The sequence below is a fragment of the Syzygium oleosum genome, unplaced genomic scaffold (assembly GCF_021117445.2).
Source record: "Syzygium oleosum isolate NSW1041296 unplaced genomic scaffold, Sole_v2.1 Sole_v2.15, whole genome shotgun sequence".
Taxonomy (NCBI): Eukaryota; Viridiplantae; Streptophyta; class Magnoliopsida; order Myrtales; family Myrtaceae; genus Syzygium; species Syzygium oleosum.
In genome coordinates this window covers 2974920-2981730 of record NW_026607499.1, presented here as the reverse complement: position 1 = coordinate 2981730, position 6811 = coordinate 2974920, and positions in this window count along the sequence as shown.

The following is a 6811-nucleotide window of genomic DNA, read 5'->3' as shown; positions in this document are numbered from 1 at the left end:
TTCTTACATGTGACCCTTAGGTTTATTTTCTACGGCTTAGTTTTAGGATTTGTTCGGTAGACCGGATATAATTCTGGATAGAATATAGAATTATCCTATCCGGCGTTTGGGTGACTGAATTTCTCTAGATATAACTTGGATATAATCCGGATAAAAAAATCACACCTAGGAGTTTTTTTTTTGTTGGTCAGTCACCTAGGAGTTGGGATATACCCAGATAGGGTAAGGATTATACAAAAATGACATGAGAAGAAAAGAAAAAGGCAGAGAGAGATCGATGGGGGAGGAGAAGCACTTTTTGCTTCTTCTAATTGAAATCACTGAAAGATCAACCGATGGAGGAAAAATAGAGCGAGAGCACATAGAGCGACGATGCTCATCCATGGAAGTCTTATCGCACCGTCGTTCGACGTTGGAGCGCCGCCTAACCATCCTTCCCCTCTATATCGCTCTCCCTCTATCTAGACTTATCGGACCAGTCGGCTCAACATGGTCTGACGCTCTAGACCTCGGATCTGAGGCTCACGACCTCGGATCCAAGGTTGCTGGCCTTAGGCACCCTAAAGCTGGAGTCGGTTGAGGGTGGGGCTTTCGCTTGGCATCAGCTGCGGGCAAAGGTAGAGGTCGCAACCACAAGCTCGCGTTTGTTGAAACTAGAGTTTGTGGCCAACGCTGGAGATCTCTTGAGGCTGGGCCTCGTCTTCGCATCAGTCATGGCCTCTGTGTCTCGGCCATTCGCCTTAACGGTGATCGCCTTGCTAAGAAACACCGAGAATCTTTGCCCCGGTTAGTATAGAACGAAAGTTAAGCACAGCAACAAGGTCTGAGCAAGTGATAAAGAAACGAAGCCAAATTGTTTTTTTGGAAAAGAAGAATCGCTAGAAGGGAGAAGATTGGGGTTGAAACTTGAAATAGAGGAAAGGCGACCGAAAAGATTAAGATTGGATTTATGCACGTCTATGTCTGTGTTATATTTGGTATATGCCAAACACTGTATAAGATTTTATAAATCCCATTAATATGCTATCCGATTTTATCTCATCCGACCTTATCCTATCCGATAAAAAAATACAGATTACCAAACATAACCTAAAGTTAATGATGTAATAATATGAATAAAAGCGATTGGAAGGTGGCCTTGAGATTCGACAAATTTTTAAAATTGTATGATGAGAGGGAACAATAATGAGAGATGCGAATGTGAGTCTATGCGATATCCAATACGCAAGTTTATGCAAGTTTGATTTTTTATTAGTGGTTAAATTTTATATGTTATCCATGAATTCAATCCCTAGATTTCTTATGAAATGCGTGAATAGTCTACGAGCAAATTTTTAGATGACAACATCTTCCAATATATCTTTGATGGGCATGGTCAACAAGTGATTAGGACACCCGTTAACAAAATCCTCAACATATTTTGTCTGACATACATGAGAGATAGAACCAACCTAAGGCCCCGAAAGTGGTGAAAATAAACAGTCAATGTTTTGAGAATTGGAATGATAAAAATAAATAATGTTGTTTGATCTCCCAAGAAGACTCCCCCTCTTCCGCATTTTGTTTAAGAACATGATTCACCTGAATTTGACTCCCTAATGAAATAGCTTTAATTGAAAGTCGTTTTTCGGTTTTATTAGAGTAGACGGATTCTGTGGCGATTCCGGATAGGAAGTATCATAAATACACAAAGGAGTGGATAACTTCACTTCGAACGGAACCGAAAGTATACAAACTTTGTCAAAATTTAATCAACGACAAAGTTTGAGGATATAAAGATGCAACGCCAGAATTTTGTAGACAATGAGGCACCCATAAATTACAGCAAAGATACATGTTGGAATTTAATCGACGACGCGAATCTAGAAACTACAAACGCAGTGCAGGAATTGCAAGATAACATAATTGTTTGTTTGTGCGCACGGGGCTCTTTGCAGAGCACCATGTGGCTATTTTAAGCTTACAATTGATCACCAATGGAGGTTAAAAATAGAGGTTACAAACGGTTACCAAACGGCTACATTGACTCCATTACCTTTGCGGTTTCATCGACTCCACGATCTTGACGGTTTCTTCAATTCCACTATTTTGATGGTTGTTTAATTCCACTACGTTGATAGTTATTTATTTGACGATTGCATCCGAGATTGTCAACTCCACTTTTTGTCGACTCCTTAAGTTGTCGACTCATCAAATTGTCGATTTTTCAAGTTGTTGATAATTTTGTTCATAAATTACCAAACTGTGCTTTCATTAACTAAGTCTATCATAAAAATTGGTCATTTTTTGGATTAAACAAAACCGAAGGGATAATATCTTGTGCAATTTCAATGGCATAAAAACATTGAATATCAGGAGAACCGCTTTAGTGAATATCTTTTGGCCATGAAAGGGGAAAATTACCAAAAATCATCAGTGCAGTTTCTAGAACCTTTTCTGCTAGACGTGCAGTTGCAACCTCAAAATCATATTTTTGTTCGCTCAGAACATCATCACTACTCGAATACCCTTTGTCTTAATCCATAAATTGTATGTGAAAAACCTTAGGGAATTCCAAAACCACAAGCGTAAAACTTTAGGTAATTCTAAAATCCTGAGTGCAAAATCTTAGGTATTTCAAATCCTGAGTGAAAAACCTTAGGCAATTCCATAACCTTGAGTGAAAAACCTTAGGTAATTTCAAAATCCCGAGTGAAAAACATTGGATAATTCCAAAATCCTGAGTGCAAAATCTTAGGTATTTCAAATCTTGAGTGCAAAACCTTAGGTATTTCAAACCCTGAGTGCAAAACCTTTGATACTTCAAAATCCTAAGGTCGCATTGGTCATCCGGATTCAAATTGGGATAACACAGGATAAAGGGCGATTTGAAATCCTCTAAATATCCTTAGATTGTAAAAATATTTTATCATATGTTTGGTGCAACCTATGATATGATTTGAAATCTTTGAAAAAAATATTTGAAAATCCGCAATCTAAAATAGAATTGAAAATATTTGAAAATCCTTGTTTTTTAAAAATCTTTAGAAGTTTTTGAGAGTCCCATCTTTGACCGGCTCCTCTTGTATGTGAGACTCAAACCTTTCCGACCATGTATGTGAAAAGTTGACCTTGGGAGCATGACAAGTCTCAACTGGCTCCGTTCGTTTGACGGAAAATATTCTCCTTTTGGAAAATATTTTCCCGGAAGTCATTTTCCTGGAAAATGTTTTTCCGGAACATAATTTTCCGGTGTTCGGCGACCAATATGAAAAAGTTTCGGAAAATATTTTTCGCCGGTGGTGGCGGCGGCGGCGATGGCCGGCGACCGGCGACGGCGGCGGCGGGCGACCGCAGCGGCGGCGGCCGACGACCGGCATGGCCGGAGACCGCGGCGGCGGCGGCCGGAGACCGCGGCTGCCGGCGACCGGCGGCGGCGGCGACCGGGCGGCGGCGGGCGACCGGGCGGCGGCGGGCGACCGCGGCGGCGGGCGGCGGGCGACCGCGGCGGCGGCGGCGGCGACCGGCGGCGCGCGGCGGCGGCCGGCAACCGGGCGGCGGGTAGCGGCGGCCGGCGACCGGAGGCAAGTGGTGGCCGCGACCTTAGTGAAGAAGAAGAAGAAGCTCCGGAAAATGATTTCCGCTTTTGAAGAAGCGGAAGTCATTTTCCATAGACTTAGGCTATTTTGTGAAGGGGGGAAGGAAAATATTTTTCCACGGAAAACGTTTTCCGACCCTCGAACACCGGAAAACCCGGAAAATATTTTCCGGAAGAATATTTTCCGCCAAACGAACGGAGCCTAAAACACAGTTCACGTATTCTGGGACGGCCTCGTGAACAGCAGGAGGTACATCTTGTGGGTCGTACAACTGCACTCCATCGCCAAAGAAAGCGGCTCCTCTATCTCGGAGGAGCTAAGGGAGGCGACATCGAAGAAGGTGTGCGTTGTGGGGCAGGCCCACAATAGGAGGTTTTGCACCACAGCAGATGCGGCGTTCTTGATGCACAATAGGTGAAACTCAATGCTTGAGAGCAAGGTCACCGAGTAGCCAATTGTGTGCTAGCTGTTCTTCATCGATTGGCGGGTGAACAGCCAGCTCGTGAGTTACACGTGAAAGGTCGAGCTCGATGTGAAGGATGTATGAACTGGGCTGGAAAGGATGATCTATGCAAAACTAGCATGACATCATCTTTAGACCCCTTTTCACCCTCATTCGAAACACGATCGCTGGTCGGCGGTGACAACCGGTGTGGTCGGAGGCGAGGTGATTGTGCGGTGGCCAAAAGTGACGATGATCGGCTATCTTGGTGGTGGTCCTTGGGCGGTATCGGTGTAGCAATATCCGATACGTCATTCCATCACTCCGTTAAAAGAAAATAGGCATTGTTAAGTTATATTGTAAATTTTAGGCAAAAGTACACTAGAAGTGCATAACTTGTGTACGGCGATCACTTTTGTGCAATAACTTTTTTTCGGATCACTTTGGTGCCAACTTTTTTGAAAAACGATCATTTTAGTGCCAATGCTGACGTGGCTCGCCGGAAATCCGATGTGGCGCTGACACAGCTCGCAGGAGAGGTCCAGTTAGCATTAAAAACCAAAAACGACGCCGTTTAGCCCGCGGACGTGTACTTTTTTAAAAAAAAATTATATTATATTTATAAAAAAAAAAAAAAAAGCCTAAGACCTCGCCGTCGCCTGGGTCGCGACGGCGAGGTCTCGCCGACTCGTCGGATCCGGCCGTCTCGCCTTTGACCACGCTCGCGCCCACCACCGCCGGCCCTTCCCGGCGGTGGTGGGAGTCGTAGCCGACGGCCGGCGACCTGAGCTCCGCCGCTGTAGTGCAACCTTTTTTTTAAATAAATTATTTTAATTATTATTATTTTTCTAAAAATTAAAAAATTCAAAAAAAAGCCACATAATTTTCAAGTGTACAAGTCAGACCATTTTTTTTAAATATAAATGCCAGGTCAGTTTTTTGGCCGGAGTCACTAAAGTGATATATTTTCTTCCGACTTGGCACCAAAGTGATCCGAAAAAAAGTTATGGCACCAAAGTGATCGCCGTACACAAGTTGTGGCACTTCTGGTGTACTTTTGCCGTAAATTTTATATCCAATCTGGGTTTTATTTCACCCCTAGGCCGGATTTCTTATCCGGCATTTTATTATGATGTATCCGGGTTTATTCGATCCGGAGAACGTCAACAAACACCGAATATGACAATTTGTTATCATATCCGGACTACGAAACGCAGTGCAAAACCTTAGGTACTTCCAAAACCCTAAATGCAAAACCTTTGGTATTTCAAAACACAATCCGTTTGACGTGCTCATGCAGTCTCAGAATCCATGTGAATTTACCCCCCAAGTGGAGTGGTTACACTTACCGTTTGATTTGCTTATGCAATCATGGAGTCCTTTTAAAAAACCGTCCAAGAAGGTGGAAAAAAAACAATAAGAAACACTTTAAATGGCTTTTAGACCTGAGGTAAATACATTCCGAGGTAAATACATTCCAAGGTTAGTCCCCAATTCAAGTTAATCTTTCATTAATCCAGTTCATTTCATCGTACTGTGTCAGCGTCGTCGTGCATGACATAAAAATCTCTGTAACATTGAACAAAGTGGTCAATGTCCGTTCAAGCCTCTTACAAAGATGATGAACAATGGATAAATGCTATAAACATGAAAGATTGAACTAAGGAGCTTTGACCCCAATCTACACACACAGAAAGATGAACAAGTGATTCACTACATATAAAACTTATTTTTCAATATAAGTAGTTACTTTCTTTTAGATTAAAACGAGTTTCTCTTATGGGAAAAATTACCAAAATAAATTTGTTGTACGGATGTCAATTCAATCCCAAACCATACAATTTGGCCAATTTAGTCCTAAACATATTTAACAATTTGTTAATGTAATCCTTTCGGCTAATTTTGGGTGGAGATCGCTGACGTGGAAGCCAGCCATTGTACGTGACACGATTGGCGCTAGGGGTGTAAAAAATCAAACCGAAACCAGAACTAAACCGAATCAAACCGAAATCTCATGCATTTACGGTTCGGTTCGGATAATGAAAAAATGACCGTTCTAATCATCCTGTTTGGGTTATTTCGGTTTGGTTTGATTAACCAAACCAAATTAAAATTCTCAATAAAAATCGAATGCGCTTTCTCACCCATCTCAAAATCGCCATGAGAAACCATAATATCTGGTTTTCTCATCCGAACCAATCTGATCCGAACCAAAGTTTCGGTTCGGTTCATATTCGGTTCGACTCAAGATTCGGTTTACTTCGGATTTTCAAAATACCCAAACCAAACAAAACTGTTGACACCCCTAGTTGGTGATGACATGGACAATTTTTTTGAATTTTTTCTTTTTCTTTTTTATTGTGGCCGGTGAGGGTCAATGGGGCTTTGGCAATGGCCAGCGACCCTCTTTGGCCACTGGGTGAGGACCTGCAAGCCCTCGCCCGTGGTTGGGGAGGGCTTGGATGAGAGCTTGCAGGCCCTCTCACTCACCGACCACAATAAAAAAGAAATTTATATATATAATTCATAAAAAAAATTTAAAAATTGCAAAAATCGTCTTTATAAGTGCTGGCCATGCCACTTAGGAATGTCGACATCTATATAAGGGATTTTAGGCCAAAATTGGCCGTAATGATTACATTGACAAATCATCAAAATGTATAAAATTAAATTGATCAAATTGAAAAGTTTAGGGTTGAATTGGCATACGCACAATAGTTTTATAACTATTTTTTTGGTAATTATCCCTTCTCAAAAGTATCATAAGGTGAAATTTATTTTTCATTTCTCA